The 19,288-nt window shown below is 31.3% G+C and overlaps 1 long non-coding RNA gene across 1 annotated transcript; it reads right to left on the bottom strand.

The window, feature by feature from the left end:
- Positions 1–867: 867 nt before the first annotated feature.
- On the bottom strand, positions 868–5,304 carry LOC142617202 (uncharacterized). Its single transcript, XR_012840938.1, has 3 exons — positions 5,039–5,304; positions 2,337–4,033; positions 868–2,149 (listed from the first exon to the last, which is right to left on the bottom strand). It is a non-coding gene; the product is annotated as an uncharacterized LOC142617202 (long non-coding RNA).
- Between the last annotated feature and the right edge of the window lie 13,984 nt (positions 5,305–19,288).

Below are 19,288 nucleotides of genomic sequence, written 5' to 3' on the forward strand. Positions count from 1 at the left end.
TAAAAGTTAGTTGAAATAATACAGTTGGACCCATGAAAAATACCAAAAAGTGCAGTGGGACCCATGAATACTAGCAAAAATAAGTTGACAAAAATAATCCAGGCCAAACGCACACTTAGGGTGTGTTTGAATATCGCTTATTTGCTAAAAACTGAAAACTTATTGTTGAAAACACTATAGCAAAATAATTTTGCTATAGTGTTTTCAACAATAAGTTTTAATTGTGTGAATAATGCCGCAGGAACCAAAAATGCATTGGTATGCACATTTTTGTGTTTTTGGCTGGGTCGTGAACAATGCCGCGGGACCCAGCCAAAAACGCAAACGCTGGAAACGCACACTGACCGCTATCCAAACTCATGCTTAGGGTTTGTTTGGGATCAGCTTATTTTGCTGAAACTGAAAACTTTGTACTGAAAGTACTGTAGATAAAAGTAAAAGTTAGCTGAAATAATATAGTAGACCCATAAATAGTGACAAAAGTGCAGTGATATTCATGAATAATAGCAAAAATAAATTGAATAGTAAAATAAGCTAGCAAAATTAATTATGCCCAATGGACACTTAGTTAGCATGCATATGGATAAGAGTGCAAGCATGTTCCATATACATTTTTTTTTAAAAAAAATTTCAAAATAATCACTATACTCACGTAATTTTACTCTAATTATTCTGAGTTTATGCTTTTGATTTAAAGGGTTTCTAATTTTATCCCTTCTAGTTTCCTCAATCATCATTTGGGACTTCACCTTTAATTTGTGTTGGGTTTGTGACATTGATGTTTCTCTTTTCTTAGTGGCTGAATTATAATTATATACTTTTTTAGCCAATCCTCAAGACCCATTGGTCATTTCAGTTTGCTTTGTATTTTTATTTTTTTTATACTGATATCTTATCTGAATTTTTTATTGAGTTTTTAAGTCTCCTCAATTTGGGTTTTCTTTGGGAAAATGTTTTTCAATTCTGTTGCATTTGTTTAAATTTTTGGGTATTTATTTAATATTTCCAATTTTATTAGTCTTCTTTGTTTGTCATTTTGTGTTGTGTTTGGGTTTTAGATTAATGGTTCTTTTTGTTTGTTGTTTTTTCAGTCAATGTGTAATGCCTGTGGGATCAGGGACAGAAAGAGGAGGAATTCTATGTGGGTTTGAGTCATGTATCATGTAGGGAAAAAAAAAAAGATCAAATGCTCGTGCTACTGCCACTACCACCAAATCCAAATCCAATGCCACAACCACACCCACTGCTAAAGCTGTTGGCAATGGTGGCAGAAATCTGAGAGTCTTTAAAGACAAAATTAATGGCTTTGGAAAATGATTTCTTGCTGCAAATGTTACCATCAGTGATGAAGAAAAAACAGAGGTGCCAGAGGAGGAGGAAGTTGAAGGAGGAGGAACAAGCTGCTGTGTGTTTGATGGCACTGTCCTGTGGTTCTGTTTTTGCCTAAAGGTGGAAACGCACAACAAAAAGTTGATAAGATAAAGAAGACCCTAACCACTTACCAGTAACCCCAACCAACAAGTATACCTTTTAATATTGTCATTTTAGCTTACTTTTTTTTTTCTTCTTTTTCTTCGATTAAATGAAATGAAAATGAAAGGAAATGGAAATACCCTTGTGTATGTTATTTGGGTTTTTCAAAGATAGAAAAGAAAGAAGGGAATGGTCAAGGAAATTGAGAAATAATTGATAGAATGACATTCCTGTTTTTGGTGGCATTTCTTAGTATATTGTACACATACTTGGAATTAATGATATAATCATCTTTTTTGGTTGTATGTGCCGTTTTTTCTGGTTCGTGATATGCTGTTTGTAGAAATTGTTGGATGACTTTATAATAGGAAGCTGTCTGCGAGAATTGCCATAGTACGATCCATCCTAAGCAATTGAGGTGTCCAAAAAAATGTGCTCAAAGAGCTGCCTAAAGGACGTTTGAATTGCTTCAAGAATTTTTAATTGTTAACATGCTGAATTGATTCTTTTGTCACTTTAATTTGGGTTCATTATTAATGTTATTTTTATAATGCACTATTAATTACACTGAAAAATGTTGAGTTCCTATATTTATTGAGCCCAAAAATAGAATAACATGATTACCAAAAATGCTGTAGTAAGGTGGTTTTAAGTCAACGAAATAAGACTATTCCATCTATGTAAATATGAGAAATGATATGTCCACAACATTTTTACAATAAATCTTAAGTGACAGATTGTTACTGGTTGTTATTATTGGGGCAAAAAAGTAATCTTAGTGTTAAGTTCAAATTTGAACCAATAATAACTAACCACCTATGATTTGTTGTGAAAATGTTGTAAAAATGTTGTGGACGTAGCACCTCTCATGTAAATATATGAGTGAGCTTCCTAATCAACACAAGAAATAAAAAATTAAAAAATTAAAAAATTACCAGGTGATACACATTTGCATAAATAACATCATTTTATTAGTTTAGAGGTCAGGAAGGACTACATTAGCAGTTATTTTAGTGGACCTAATAATTTCTCCAATGCTACAGGGCATGAGGTCCAACGGGCAATTATATGGGTCAATCTTAGCGTTATAGTCCTCTATCTTATGAACTAAGATGAAGGTGAAGACCTGGATCTCTCTCAATTTCAAATGAATCAAATCTAGCTGTTTATCTTGGTTCTCAAGAGCCACTTTTGAAATTGCAAATGATTTTATTTGTCAGGTGATAGCACAAGATTTGAAGTTAGTTTTGTTTGATAAAAAAAAAAAATTAGGAACTCAAACCTCTTGAATCAAATAAATTTGGAACCAATCTATTTTTGGGAACTTTATTTATTAACCTCTAGACTCTAGACAATTTATGGAGATGCAGCATAACGGCAAATTCCTTTTTTCTATTTTTTAGTAATGTATGCTCATCCCTAAAGGAGTCACTTTGTCTCCTGAGGTTTATAAGGTGTAGCCCATTCCTAGCCAAAGATCCAGAGCCCAAGCGTCTAGATATTGAACTTTCAGGCCTAGTTCAAGCTTGGCTAGTAGGGGTACTCAACAACACATTGAGCATATCACTATCTGAATGATGGTAGGAGTTTGGGCATGTGGACATTTGTGTTAAGATATTACAAATTAAGGGTGGTCACTCTAATACTTGGGCTAGCTCACCAAGTTTTCAGTCCACTTTACCCCTTCCATATCTCTTCCTCTCTAGGCTAAACAATCAGAAATATAGCACATATAAGACTCAATAGCTATGCAAGCCCATCAATCATGACTTCATTTATTTTTTCTTTTAAACCAACTTCAAAATTCCATACATTATTGAGATATATGTCAATGGTTCTATAAAGCAGCATTGGTGTTAATCAACCTTCCATCCATAAGAAGATTTGACTACTAATTCAAAAGTTTTGGGTCTACTTGGAAGATTGTCTAGTTAAATAATGGGGATAATCACTAGTGTCTCTTTCACTAGCTTGGGGTAACGACGTAGCTAGTGAGATTCTATTGAATATCTTAATTATTAGTTGATAAGAATTCATAGCCAACCCAAATTTAATTGGGATTAAGGCTTAGTTAGTTGATTTAAATATTAAGTAAAAGCAATTAAGATGTAATAGTTAAGGTTTTAAAAATTTTAGTTTGGGAGACAAACAATATAACATGGTTTTCAATGCAACAACAAAGGAGAAGAAGGTACAAAGATGAAAATTGTTACCTTGTCCAACGAAATGGAAAGAGAGAGCAATCAGTAATGAAGATAACAATTATTTATATTAAGATAGCCTACACAAAAGCTTTTGAGGAGATTCCTCAAATTTTTTATTTCCGCAGTCATCAAACAAATTTTCCGCTGAAGTTTCATTGTCCATGTTGTCTTGTTGTTCTAATATATCTTTTAGATTATCATGTCACCTATCAAGCAATCAACTAAGCAACCATTGTCATCCATTTTCTCCAATGTCGGACCTACTTCATTTACTAGTCAGCTAGTCCTACTCCACTTCATAAGGTAGAGGATAGTTACCAGTAGTTTCAAGTCTCCTAACGCTTTGCGCATTCTATCTGCAAGGATATTATAGATTAAAATATTGAGATCCAACTTAATATTTTCCAATTTTTGAAATGAGTAGCCTCACCATGTACATTGGAACACAAGCATGCAATATTTGGAATAAATATACCACACAAGTACACCTCACTTAGAGACTAATTTTCTCATTGATTATTTGTCTTACAATATCCATTGATGAACACATCATGAAACTTGAAAAATAAGAGATGAACACTTTTATAAATCAAACTTAAAATATTTTTATTACAATTTTACAAACAATTATCATCAACTAGCATCATAATTTCTTCTATGCAGATTCATCCATTTTCGATCTTTTTTTTGTCAGCTTGCTTCCAAATTTCTTTTCAAGAAAAGACATAATCCAATAGTAGTTTTTCTTGGCTTTCAAATCATTTTCTTGGATTTCAAATCCAAGTCTTTTTTAACTTTTTGAATCTATCCTTATATAAACTGTCAATGATAATGTTGAATACCAAAATCCTTCTCAGCACTGCGAGTACATTTGTCTGACTGCGGAGCCATCCTAGTCTCCATGGAACTAATCTGTTGACGCATCTCATCCTAAAAAGTACTCATACGTATAGGCCAACATAATTTTTACTAGGAGAGAAAGCAACAACCGGTCTATTTCAGATGGCAGAAATAATTAGTCAACACATTTGAACGAGACAAATTGAGAACAATATTTTAGATTCAAATCCTTATACAAAGTAATCACGGTCGAATAATACTTTATTGCTGCAATTGCCAAATATAAACTAACGAAATCTATAATTGCAGACAAAAGGTTCATATGAAGCAGTTTATCAAACGGATCTAAACCATGATCAAAGTCTCTGCATCGAAGTCTCAAATAATTCATGAACTGATCTGGGTTTTCGAAATTATAACCACTAGCAATAGCAAAAGTTGCACAAGTAGTACTAACAGAACAAGTACGAACATGAAGTGAAACCCTTACATAAAAGGGAAGAGAACAAGTTGGAACATACACAGATCTGGTGGGTAAAGATGCACGCGCATTTCTCCACATCATAGGCTGCCGCCGCTTCCTCTCTCTCAACAAAATTAAAAAAAACACTTTAACCTAAAATGCTGCTTATATAATGGAATACGGTCTCATTTTCTTTCATGGGCTCAAAAACAGGCCCAAGCTATTAAGCAAACTTGGAAACGTGAGTCAATGTGTGTCCCTACCGCACGGGGGACCCACACATTGTGTGCACCCTTGCCTTCTTCACCGCAAATGTGGCAAGTGAACGTGAGTGACAGACAAAATAATTTAGAGAAAAAGAAAAACGTGATTCAATACAACAGGGCTAGCAAGCTGAAACAAAGAATTTATATAGGCGTGATAAACTGATAATTGCTGCCTTTTCAGTTTTGTAGCATTTTTTTAAGAAAAGATTGAAGGCTTCTTGTGGGGTAAGGTTCTTATAATGACAACTACTTTAGTGGGTGAGGCATTTATGAACACGATACTTTATAGTTAGATCAGAATCTTTCTATGTCCTTGATCACTAAAAGTCATATGATCTATTGGTTAATACTAATAGGGCAATAGATGATCGTTCTTAACTAGTGAACACTAGTCGGCTACGTTTTTTGTTTTTTAGTTTTTTTAGTTTTTAATCTATTTATGCTATTGGATAATTAAAAATTATTTTGTTTAAAGTTTTTTAAAGGGCAGGTTGTTTGTTTTTGGTGAAAATTGATTAATTGGGCTGTTTGTTTTTATAATAAAAATTTTGCTATTGGTAATTTTGTTGTTTGGCTAATTTTTTGGGCTTATGTGTGTGTATATATATATTGTTCTATATTTTAAATGTATAAATTTTTTATGGAAATTAAAATAAGGAAAATGCTGGAGTTACATTTTTTTTTTTTTACAAATTGTTGATATGGTGAGTAGTTATTAGTAAGTAAAATATGATGTAAGTTGTAAACCTAAATGCGAACTAGTAAGAATGTGTACCTTAGCAGTTTCTAAAAATCTTATATGTAAGTTTGTGGCTTTGACATTACTCTTAAAAGATTCAATAGTATTGTTAGTGTCGGCTGTTTTTTGGATTGAGATCAAGTGCAATATTCAGGGTTTGCATTTAATGCAATTCCTTCCTTCCCTCTCAATTTTTTTTTTTTACAATTTTCACTTTTTTCTTTTCTTAACTTTTTTTAAAATTAATTGTTGAAATTGAAAATTGTTTTTCTTTTCAACCTTTAATCTCGACCATTGAGATAAATTGCATCAGCTACAATACTTCTCGATCTAAATTCCTATTTTTTAGGGCAACCACACGTTGTTGTGTACTAAACACCAATCCACGTCTGCAAGTTATCTGTGGGAACATTGCTTCCCTTTACGTCCATAAAACATATATATTTAATACTCACAACTTTGATTTGATTATCAAAAATAGCATTCATGAATATATGACAACTTAGATTATCAGAAACTTTGTGTGTCCTTGATCACTAAGGAGATAGGAACCTAAGTCTGATGGATGAATCATGACCGTGTGATTCAAATCCCTTATGATCCATGGGTTATTTATTATTATTATTATTATTTATACAAGAGAGAAATTTCATTATAGCATAATCTAAGTGTATATGTGTGTAAAGCTTACTCCAAGAAACTTGACTATCAAATTAAGGGTGTGTGATAATCATGGGTTATTAATACTTAATGGGGCATTTATTAATACTTTATAAGGCATAGAGATGATCACTCTTCGCTAGTGAACACTAGTTGGGATGGCCATGAGGTTGTCTTAACACACTTTAAAATTTGTTCATTTAGCCAAAAAAATAAAAATGCAACATTACCTGCAATTAATACATCAATTCATTTCCTATTTCCATGAACTTCATTAGTTAGTTTTTCGTAGGTGTATTTTGTTTACAGTTAATTCTAAGCTTATATTTTAAGTTTGGAAAAAAAAAAAAAGTTTAAGGAAAATATCACACTCTAAATTTTAACCACTTTATTGTAAATGTAGGTTACAATAATATTGTTTTTGTATTAACGTGTGCATGAATTTCCACTTTCATTATAATTTTTTTTTTTTAAAATTCATTCTTCAACTATTGAAAATGTTACACTTTCTGTTGTTCAACTTATTTTTTTTTTCATCTTTAAATTATTGAAAAAGTTATTAGTTTGTCCTTACTTTAGCCCCTAAATTATCAAAAAATATTTTAAAGAAAAAATTGTAACATTTTCAAGATTTTTTTTTATTAGGGATGAAAAATGAATTTCATACAAACTTCATGAAAAATAAAAACACTATTTTAGCCTGGCTAAACGAATCTACTATAATTAGATTATATTCTATTGAGAATTCAAAAGCCAACCACAAAATTTGAAGACTAAACACTTTGTAGTTAAAGTAATAGTAAGTTTCAATTATATGGAGATCTTAAACTCTGAGTCCTCGAGCTCCGCAACTGCCATGCTTCCAATCACAACTTGCATGTTACCACCTTCGTCGTCATGGAATCTCATTCCTGTCAATGTGAGATTCCTGTCAATGTTGCCATCGGCCAATCCTAACTTGTCCAATCAGCCAAGGCTTGGAATTGCAAAAACGAAGACATCATTGAACTACCACCAGTAATAACCAGTAACAATATACCATTACAAGACTCAATCTTGTAATGCATGAAGTCATCCCAACCCTGCGATCTTCCATCTCTGCCCTGAAGCAGCCTAACCCGATGGCTCTCATTGTAGATATGTTTGGAACACCAGCACTTGAGGTGGCGGACCAATTTCACGTGCTGAAGCACGTGTTTGTTACTCATTGTGTGTGTGTGTGGATATATATATATATATATATATATATATATATATATATATGTGTGTGTGTGTGTGTGTGTGTGTGTGTGCGCGCGCGCGCGCGCGCGCGCGCGCTTTGAGAATGAATTGTCTAAGTTTGTAGATGAAGTTATGAACTATGTAATTATTAATTTTCATTTATTTGTAATCTAAATAATTCATTTCATGTTAGAGAATTATGTATTAAATACAAGGTTAGTGAATATGATCATTTCTATAAGTTCATGAATGAAAAACTTGTCTGAAAAGTAAATTGATCAAGATTTAATATAGTATTTAGCTTGGTGCTACGTTTAATTCAAGAGAAAATTAAACAAACCAGTAGAAGTATAAAAATAAAATTGCAGAATAAAATTTTTGTGAGAATTTAAGATTTAGGATGGAGTTCGGAGAAGTACAACACATACGTTTTCTTTTTCTTTGGAAACTGTACGAACTATAGTTTTTGTGTAGAAACTCTTAAATTTGTGTTTTACTTTTTGGAATTCAATAAAATTTGAGCCAATTATAGAATGTTCTCTCATATATTTATGCATGTCGATTAATTCATGCATGTCATTTTTAATTACTTAATTATTTAAACTTTTTAGGTTATAAAAATGATGCAACATCATTTTATTGGACAAATTAAACATGCATGATAAGTTTATATGGCACTTAACGGAAAATATGGCGGAATGACTGTTGATACAAACTTAATAAAACTTTAGATGCTAAAATTCAAATTATAAAATTTCATAGTGTATATATAACCTAAACATCTCCAAATTTTAGGAGTATAGTTTGCAATTTAGGCTGTGTTTGTTTCGGTGTAAATTAATTTCCGGGTGTAAAATAATTTCAGGTGAAAATATTTTCAGGAAAGGAAAATATTTTCGAGTGTTTGGTTGCATTTTATAAATTATATTAGAAAATAATTTCAAGTGTTTGGTAACATTCTGAAAATACAAATTTTTTACTAAGTTTTTACATTTTCTCAATCATTTTCCCAGCTTCCAAACAAAGCAATACATCAACTGTTAAACAAACAAAAATCAAAAACACCATTCCCACATAAATCATTTGGTCAAGACTAAGAGAGGGAGGAGGAAGAGATCTCACATCGCAAATCCAGTCTGATCTCACGGCGGTCGGTGCGATTTCACGGCGCGGTCTCGAGGGCGCGATCTCGTTTGCGCGAGCTCGCCGGCGCGGTCTCGCGGGAGAGCAGTCGACGGCGCGATCTCGTTCGCACGAGCTTGCCAGCGCGATCTCGCGGGCGCCAGCTCGCGGGCGCGATCTCACTGGTGTGATTGCCGTTGCTCTCTTTCTCTCTCCTTTTCTATTTTCAGTCTGAAAAATTGTATTTGAAGGTAAAATAGAAACGAAAATTGATTTACAGCTGGGAAGGGTTATTTTCCGGTCAACGTGGAAATGATTTTCAGTTTGACCAAATTTTCCGTTGAACCAAACATACGCAAATGCGGAAAATATTTTCTGGAATTGATTTACCGTCCAACCAAACGCAGCCTTAGCCTAAAATTTAACCACACCCTAGTATTTCCCCACAAAAATATTTATTTAGAGGAATACGAAGAACATGACCAAAGGTTTTATCCAAAGTTTCAATGAATGAAATATGAAAAACATTTTTCGTATACCAGCTCTGTGCATTGCCTCTAGATTTACAATGCCACAAAAACCTGAGCTTTCTTGTCCAAAGTTGGAATAAGAACATGTTTAATTCATGCATATATTCATTGGGCTTGGGGGCCCAATGTTATTTGTTGTTGTCAATTAAATCCATTGGGTATGGAGACTCAAAATGTTGTAACGTTGTCCCTTAAGCACGATTGGGCTAGGGCCCAATGTAGTGTGGCCCAAAAAAGTGTGATACTTGCACTTCTAAACTCTTTTTGCTGAAAGGGAGATAATCTATGAATATGGGCCTAAAAACTCGGCCCAATGGTTCAAGAAGTTTCTCAGTTGATAAATCAAATTTCATATACTTCCTAAAGCAATCTTATTTCATGTATGGGAGTCTCTCAAAAAAAAAAAAAAACAAATTCACATATGGGAGAGTTCAATGAATATAAGTTCATTTATACAAAATGTTCAAAGAAAGCAACCCATTTTATCCTACACTGTGCATGCTTGCTTAATTTTTAATTGATAATCTATTATAAATTTTTGGTTTAATAAAAACTGTCTTACAAGATATAGTTTTGCATGTTCATACTAGTATATAAAATCTACTATTCACTATTCCCAAAATTTTTAATAAAATTAAAGGAATATTAATTGTTTACTTTATATTATTTTAATCATTTAAATTTTTTTTATTATTGTAAAGAGTTAGAGCAGAGTAATTATATCTTAAAGATGCTATCTGAGTTCAGGATAGTAGACTTTATTATCAAAATTCTCACATATTAGTTTAATATCCACAAGAATCGAAGCAACTTCTATTGAAAAGATCCTATCTGAGTCCAAGAAATCAACAAACAAGTTCAGCAAAATTGCATTATGCTATAACATTGGAGAAACAGGTGCTTTGACAAAATTGGAGAGGTAATTCTACTTATGGTTTTATTATCTTCTTATACCTAACATTTTTACAACATATCAAGAAAATCAAAGATTAGTAACCATCCTATACATGAAATATTTAAATTTAAACTTTTTTTCTAAACTTTAAAATTGTATTTAAAATATGAGTTTATGAATTAAATAATAAAAAAAATATTCAATTAAATTGAAGTTTGAAGTTTCTTGAAAACATAAAGATAAGATGTAATCCAAAATAGGATTTTCAAAATATTAATAAAAAAAATTATTAAATGATGTATTGTCAAGTAAGAATTACACATGATGTAACTATATCTTAGCCTCTTTTATATATCTTTGAATAATATAGTATTAGAAAAATATATTATTATACCACTAATTGATTAGAAATTTTAGGTATGAATATTATTTGGGAAGTCTCGAGCTTGCATTAACTTGGGTTAACATTAGCATGTTCTAATAGTTAGAGAAGATAGAATTCATTAGTTAGGGAAATACTCACTTACATTATGTTTTGTTTGAGGAAAAGAGAAGAAAAACAAAGAAAAATTAAGACTTTTTCACTGTTTAGATAGAGCACAAGAAAAAAGAAAATGAGCCAAATTTGACGAAAAACATATATATTACTTGAGTCCACATTTTCCTCTTCCCCTTATTCTTTTTCTCTTCTTTTCCATTCTTTTTCCTCAAACCAAACATAGGGTTAATCCTTTCGAGTCTCCTCTCCACAAGATATGTATAATCTTATCTGTTTATAGTTGTAACATGTAGGGCAAATGTGTTGAAAATCATGTTATGAATCCGGCATGTATTATCAACCACAGTGTAAAAGGTGTTCCTAGTTGTCATATCTTTCTTTTGTTTTGTTTTTCCCGAATATTCAAGAATATTTTTAGGAGGAAAAGAAATTGCACAGATACTGGTCCAAGCTCATCTTCACCTTTCGGAACAAAAATCCAAAGTGCATTTTAAGCAGGAATTGGAAAATGAAGTTTTACATGTGCAAACAAAAAATCCCAACATTCAAAAAAAGTGAAACTAGTAATATTCCATTGATTAAGAACGAAGGCTACCAATCATGAATAGTTACAATGGATTCCCTAGGCCCCATGTTTTTATATCCAAATAGTGTTTGTTAGCGATTTTTCGTATCCAATAATGTTGCACTTTATTTCTGGAACCGAGTACACATTCATCAACATCATGACAATTTGAAATCTTACAGGAAAGATGTAAATTTAATTTTCATGCCTTCAATGTGGATGACACTTAACTATGAATGAATGTTACATGGCCTTGTCAGTTGTCACATGTTTATTGGCTCCATAATCGAATTGGCTTAGGTCAATATCTTATCATATATATCTTTACCAGTGCCCATCAAATCAGGTCAGGGGCCAAGTTTGATGCGGAGATTAAAAAGGGGTCCGATTAATGTGTGTCCTTTATTTTTAAAAATATTTTATAAAAAATTAAAAAGGTTGTAAAACTTTTTCAATTACTGATAATTTTTTTAAAAAAAATAGTATATTATTGTGTGTCTTTAAGACATACGTTAATAAAATCCTTTAAAAAAAAAATTTAGCTCTTTCCCAAACATGTTGACGATGAGTACGTCCAAAAACAGAAGTCCAGAAGTCTGAAATAAAACACTTGGACAACACCTTTTTTTTCTTTCCAAACAAAGAAAGGAATATTTGGCGTGGATTTATCGACTCTTCGTCAAGTGATGACAATAAATAATACCATTTGTATTAGAGGGAGTCTTGGTAAAACTATCATAATGGGTACAACACATTTATTGAGGTGCTACCAGTCAAACTGCTCAATTCTTGTCAAATATCATATGTAGTAATATAAGAACTCTTACCGCCAAGTCACTATGATAGTGAACCAACCCTTACAGTCTTCCACATTTTGGTCTGTAAGGAAAGAAGAAATATTAATGGTGGCCCATCTTCCCCACTAGAATAGATTATGCATGCCATAAATAGTTAGCAATGGTAGACAAGGATGTCAAATTTTGGGAATATTAAAGCTTGTTTGATGCTGTTGTTATATATATAATAATTGTTACTTTCAAAGAGATAATCCACACTTCTATAAATAAAAATAAAAAAAGATTTGGTAGGTCAGATAGGCATTTGGATTCTATTGAGTATTTAAAGGATTATTTATACCAAAGCAAATGACTATTTAATATGTACAGAGAGACATTGAGAAATGAGGATAGGCAAGGAAAGAATGTCTCAATCTCTCTCAATATAACAAAATATTAATTATTATTTATAAAAAATTTACACTTGAGCATCAAAAAATTATTTAAATAAATAGAATAGAAACATATGCATGATTAGAGGTGCAGGTGCCATGTGATGTACTTCATTTTTTTTTTTTTTTGAAATATGCATATTGTTGTTGTATCAATAATATTAAAGTTTAGGTGATTTTATTTGTCATTAAACAAAGCACTTAGATTTGAATTTCGTTTCCACAAAAGAAGAAAGAAAGAGTAATCGACACTATTAGATGCTATATATATTTCAATCTTATTGTTACGATTAAAAAAATATTAAAGTCCAAGTTAGAATTTATTAAGTTAAATAAACAATTAAGAACTCATATATATATATATATATATATGTATATATATATATATAAATAGGTAAATCTGAAAAAAAATCTAATTAAATTCTAAATTGGAGTCTAATTTTACACCACATGTCTCATTTAATTTTTAAATTTTTGTGTGGAGAAAATTATTATGGCAAAAATCAAAGAGCCTAAATTTGATTAAATTCTAAACTAAATTTTAATTGGAGTTCAATTTTGCGCTATGTATCCCATCTAATTTATAAATTTTTGTGGCATGTATATTATTGAGTGCAAAAACTTAAGAGTTTAGATCCAATATATAAAATGAGAAACCATTATATATTTTAAAAATTCATGGCTTATAAAATGTGTAAATTGTAATTATTATACCAAGTTTAATTTGAACTCACAGATATATGCAATTGTGATTTTTTTTAAATGTACCCATGCAGGTACAAAGGGTTACACACTAGTGCGCATTAAACAATGAGATGCTCTATGATGTGATTAATCAGACTAACATTCATTATTAATAAAGAAAAAGAATGATGTCTGACCTTTGCATTCTCAAAAATTCTGGAAAGCAAATATATTATAGTATTCTTTGTTTAAAAATGATTGTGGAAAGAATATAGTAGTTTGTAGTAGAATAATCATTGTGGTTAACAGTTCGTTTCGATTTATTTGGTTTCTTTTTTACTATTCTTAAAGCTATTACAGCATTTAAAACCACAAAGTGATCTTGGTACCCATTGCATAGAGTTGATATCCAATTGGAGAAGGATAATCTTCCAATTGTAGTGATCTTGATATTAATTCTATGGAATTTGGAAGATCTTTACACTTCACATAAGATAGTACTTTTCAAGAACTTGTTCTTTTACATTCTTGATCTATATTAAAGTAATATTTGGTCATCTTGATCACATCTCTTAATAAATTAGAGACTTAATTAGTGTCCCACCATTTAGTGGGTAGAAGTAGAATTGTTGGCATTTTTTTTTATAACTCATTTATTTATATTTGGAGCCCAAAAAAAAACGAAATTCACAGGCAGCCTGGGGCTGCAAGATGAAGAATTGAAAATAAAATAAAATAAAAAATTGTTAGGTGCATTATTTAGCACCTTAATTCGCAACAGAAGAGCTCGGTTAATTCTAAGCACGTGATTGTTCAGTAGTTGAAGTCGTAGCACATTTGGTAGCCCACAATGCTAGTTGCATAATTTTGCAACATTGTACATTGTTTGGGCCACCGTTACAAAAAAAGTGTCTACTAGTAAGGATAGAATACCCTCACAAAAATTCAAATATCGTCGCAAAAGGTTATTAGCGAGGATAGAATACCCTCACAAATATTCAAATATTGTTGCAAAAGGTTATTAGCGAGGGCATATGGCCCTTGAAAGTCGTCGTATTTGCTCTTGTTGCTAAAAAAGATTTTGCGATCATACCTTTGTAAATAAAAAATTTACGAAGGCAATCCACTGTCGCTACTGAACAAATTTTCTCTTACAAATATATTACCAAACGAAGAGAAAAGTCGACGACTTATTTTTAGCGAGGGAAAACAGTCGTCATTAACAACTATTTGTGAAGACCTTTATACCCTCGCAATTAATTATTTGTAAATTCCAAATTGACAACATACTTTTTAGTGAAAAATAATAGCATCGCTAAAATTTATTTGTGAGGGCTTTTAACCCCTCGCAACTTATTTTTAGCGAGGGGAAGCAGTTGTCGTTAATAACTATTTTTGAGGACCTTTATACCCTCGTAATGGTGACAAATAATGGCATCGCTAAAATTTATTTGTGAGGGCTTTTAACCCCTCGCAACTTATTTTTAGCGAGGTATAGCAGTCATCATTAATAACTATTTGTGAGGACCTTTATACCCTTGCAATAGTGACAAATAATGGCATTGCTTAAATTTATTTGTGAGGGCTTTTAACCCTTTGCAACTTATTTTTAGCAGGGAGAAGTAGTTGTCATTAATAACTATTTGTGAGGATCTTTATATCCTCGCAATTAGTTATTTGCAAATTTCAAATTAACGACGAGACAAATAACGACGTCGCTAAAATTTATTTGCAAAGGATTTTAACCCCTTCGCAATTAGTTAAGAATAATAGGGACAACATTAAGGAGTGTCGCTCTTCTATTAATTGCAAGGGATTTTGTCGTCACTATAAAATTATTTATGACCAAATTTTTATATCATCAATGGTAAAATTTTATTATTTATTTATTTTTAATTTATTTTATATCATTTTTGTTTAACTATCATGTTACAATAGTACAATAATTACTAAAAATTGATACGTTGGTCCAATAGTTACTAAAAATTGATCAATCGAAAGATAAAATTCATATAAGTTCAAACTATAAATATAAAATATACAAAGAAATCCAGAATTTAAACCTTGTTTTAAACTTAAACAACTACAATTATGACAAGATCTATATTAGTCTTCCTCTGAGTCACCCTTCAAGTTGCTTTCAACCTCTATGTTATTGTTTGAGTTGTCCTCTTCATCTTTGCTAGTACCATCCTAAAAAAAAAAATTAAAAAAACAAGAAACATTAAACATGAGTTAAAATGAAACAATTAAAATTGTATTTGTATTTGTATTTGTATCAATGCTTTAATAAATAAGTACACATATACCATATCAAATCTAATAATATAATAATATATCATAAACAACAGTAAACCACTATCAAATCTAGTTATATAATAATATATCATAAACAACAGTAAACCACAAAATAATAAATTAAAATATCATAAACAACAGTAAACCACTATCAAATCTAGTCATATAATAATATATCATAAACAACTGTAAACCACTATCAAAATTAAATATGAATTAAAATAATATAACAATTGCACGGACGGAGCTATATATGGACTTGGGGTATCTCCCAATTTTTCTTTATAAAAAATTATTAGTATATTTAATAGATATTAATTTTAACATTTTTGTTCAATAAAATTACACTTTGCCTCCCTTCCCTTAACAATGCCATCAATTCTTTTAAGAGTAATGTTATAACCATAAACTTTTCTACAACATTTTTACAAACTATTAAAGAAGCGAATTCTTATATGTTTGTACACTTGTATCACTTTTTATTTACTAATAATCAATTATCACATTGAAAATTTGTAAAATTTTTGTAGTTTTATCATTTTTCACATTTTAAATGCCATAAAAATTATTAGATTAAATCTATAACAAAATATATAAGCCCAAAAAAATTAGTCCAACAACAAAAAATACCAATAATAAAGCTAAAAAAAAAAAAATCTAATCAGCCTATTTTACGCAAAATAAACAACTTGTCCCTTTAAAATGTTTTAAACAAAATTTCTTAGTGCCTTAGTGATTAAATAGTGAGTCAAAGGCTAGAGCTGCCACACATAGCGAACAACTAAGCTGCCCCCTAACTTCAGGTCCTGGATTCGTCCTTGATTTTGCTCCTCAAGTTTCCACTAGCAAAATATAATTGGGCCTAAAAAAATAAAGAAGAAATTATTGGCACCATATGAAAGGCAAGTATATTTTGAAAGCTATGACAAAGTTGTCAAGAAAACTTACTCCTTTAAATAATGTGATAGCGATTTTTGAAAGCTAGTGTAAGGTCGTGTTTCGAACCTTAACCCAAGATAAGATGGGTGTAGGCCCAAAAAGTCCAATACAATAAATTTGTAGAGAATGGGCTATCACTCTAGGTTCTAATGAGTTGAGTTAATGATGGCAATGGACTAAGATTTCTAGTGAGATGGAGATAGATCAGTTTAAGTGTGGAGATTTGTCCTTGGACACAAGCCGAGGAGATTAATTCTTCTATTTCTCTTTCCATGATAAATTACATATATTCTTCTTGAAGCTACAATTTTTTTCCCTCTCTTTTCCTTTTTTCTTCGATCCCCTACCTATGGAGGATCTTTTAGCTTATATAGACATTTTCAGATGATCCTAGCCATCCATCTGTTCATTGCACGGATCATCTCACCTTTTCCAATCCCTTCCTCACTCTTCTTCACGCCCCTGAGAGGTATGGCGCCCAAGATCACATTGTTCACAGGTCTCCTCCACATAAATGCGTCCAGAAAACACAATTTAAGAGTCTTCTCCACATAAATGCGGCCAGAAAGTTTGGTGGGATGCATTAAATGTGGTGGCAGTACCTAGCCTTTCAATCCCGTCACTGCCATTTCCCTTCCCAAAGCCTTTTCTGCACAGTAGAGCATCCTTTGATAGCGTATTGAGGACATGATCACAAAATCCAAGGACATGGCTTCCTAGGCCCAGCAATTGTCATTCTCGACCAAGCGTGACACATGGCGTGATCAGCTTGATCTGAATTCTTATAACCCACAACTAGAAACATATTAAAAAAAAAAACTATGCACTATCGCTATCATTTTGTCCAAGGAAAAAGATGGCAAGAAAAATAATTGCACCCAATTTAAATGAGGATATATGACTATTTATGACAGTTAGTTGCATTAAAAAGTAATAGGGAATTGAAGGTCGGGTGAACATAGGTGATTTATTATATTTGGATGCTCTCATCTATATATTAATAGCTAATGCTTAGAGAAAATCCAATTAGATTTTAATTGGATTCTCAATTTTATGTCATGTGTCTCATTTAATTTTTAATTTTATATCAAATGAATTATTAAATGTAAAAATGGAAGAGTTCAAATCCAATTAGATTCCAAATTAGATTTCAATTGGAATATGTCCATCTAAATTTTTAATTTTTGTGGCAAGTGAATTATTGATACAAAAACTGAAAATTCTAAAACCAAGTAAATTCTAAATGATATATATATATATATATATATATATATATATATATATATATATATATATATATATGAGAAACCATTACATAATTTAGACACATATTAATAGTCAATGTTTAGAGAAAATCCAATTAGATTTTAATTGAATTCTCAATTTCATGCTATGTGTCCCATGTAATTTTTAATTTTGTGTCAAGTAAATTATTGAGTGTAAAAATCGAAGAATTCAAATCCAATTAGATTCTAAAAATAATTTCAATTGAAGTCCAATTTTTTGCTATGTGTCCACCTATAATTTTTGTGTTCAGTGAATTATTGAATGCAAAAACCGAAGAGTCTAAAATCAAGTAAATTTTAAATTTTATATAGATATATATGAGAAACCGTTACATATTTTAGAAATGTATGATAAATTTTAAGCTAATACTATTTATAATTTGAATCTCTTTTAAAAAATGTATAATTTGTACTGTATAATTATAATTGTTTTTAATTGTACCGGTATATAAGCACGAGGCTACACACTAATTTTATATAAAGCTAGATCCATCATGAGTTGTACTTATAGAATCAATTCTTATTTGAAAGGAAGGTATAATATGTCGAATATACAAAATAACTTTTATATACTATATGATTTTTATTCATTCGACCTAATGTGATATTTTTCTCTTTTACTTTTTTCCTTGGCAAAATGCTGTAGTTAATTAGCATTATGTCTGTGCAAGCGAGTTAATTGACAACATAATTTCAGAGAAAAAGGGTTTAACTTTGAACATCCCAACAACACAATGGATTCCCTCCAAGCCACCTATAGAGACGAAGACAAGAAGAAGACGATTCCACCAAACCCACTCCCTCTACCGCCCCCACCCAATCATCCCCACCCACCCACCACCACTACAACCACCGAATTTCTACCCCCACCTCCACCACAAAATTCCAACAATGCCACCGAACCCCAAAATGACACCGGCACCACCACTAAACCGGACTCTCCTATTAATTTCAAAATTTTGGTTTAGGACATTCAACAAATAAAAAATCTTCGTAAAAAAATGCAGAAGAAATAAGATAATAGAGCATGAGTAAATATCCAAAGCATTGTGTAACAAACAACTTGAGCATTTTCAAACAAAATCCATCAACGGAAATGTCTTTGAACTTTGAAGTAAGCCCCTTAATTAACAACAACAAAAATTGAGCTTTTTCAAAAAAAAAAAAATTAAAGCTTTACAAATTGTTTTGTGAATATTATACCATTGTGCACATAACAATCTATCTACACATAAATTCTAAAAATCCATGGCTCAGGTATGCTAAAATACAAGAAATTTTGAGGGCTTTATCAACATTTACCTGGTTATTTAGCTTTTGTCGTATTCACTGTGGAATTATTGTTGGGCCATGGGATAGGAGGTTGTAAGAGACCA

Source organism: Castanea sativa, chromosome 11 (genome assembly GCF_040712315.1).
Source record: "Castanea sativa cultivar Marrone di Chiusa Pesio chromosome 11, ASM4071231v1".
Lineage (NCBI taxonomy): Eukaryota > Viridiplantae > Streptophyta > Magnoliopsida > Fagales > Fagaceae > Castanea > Castanea sativa.